The following is a 336-nucleotide window of genomic DNA, read 5'->3' as shown; positions in this document are numbered from 1 at the left end:
TTCCCCGCTGTCCTCTTGCAGTGTAAGAGGGTTGCTGTTTTCTGTCTGAAAATAGGGCCCCAAAAGGCATCCAGGGCCCCTAATTAACAGTAATTTATGGCCCCAAAAGGCCTCACATTGCCCGGGAACACCTGACGGACGCCTCGGCGTCACCGAAATACTACAAACTGTTTAAAATGGGGCCCCAAAAGGCCTGGAAATGATGCCTTTAATGCTGGAAAATAATGCATTTTTTTTTTTTTTTATAGGTGCAATTGCGGCCAGAGTCCACGGGAGGGCTTCAATTCCCCGCTGTCCTCTTGCAGTGTAAGAGGGTTGCTGTTTTCTGTCTGAAAA

This window comes from Entelurus aequoreus, unplaced genomic scaffold (genome assembly GCF_033978785.1).
Source record: "Entelurus aequoreus isolate RoL-2023_Sb unplaced genomic scaffold, RoL_Eaeq_v1.1 HiC_scaffold_44, whole genome shotgun sequence".
Taxonomy (NCBI): Eukaryota; Metazoa; Chordata; class Actinopteri; order Syngnathiformes; family Syngnathidae; genus Entelurus; species Entelurus aequoreus.
Note: the sequence above shows the minus strand (reverse complement) of the source record.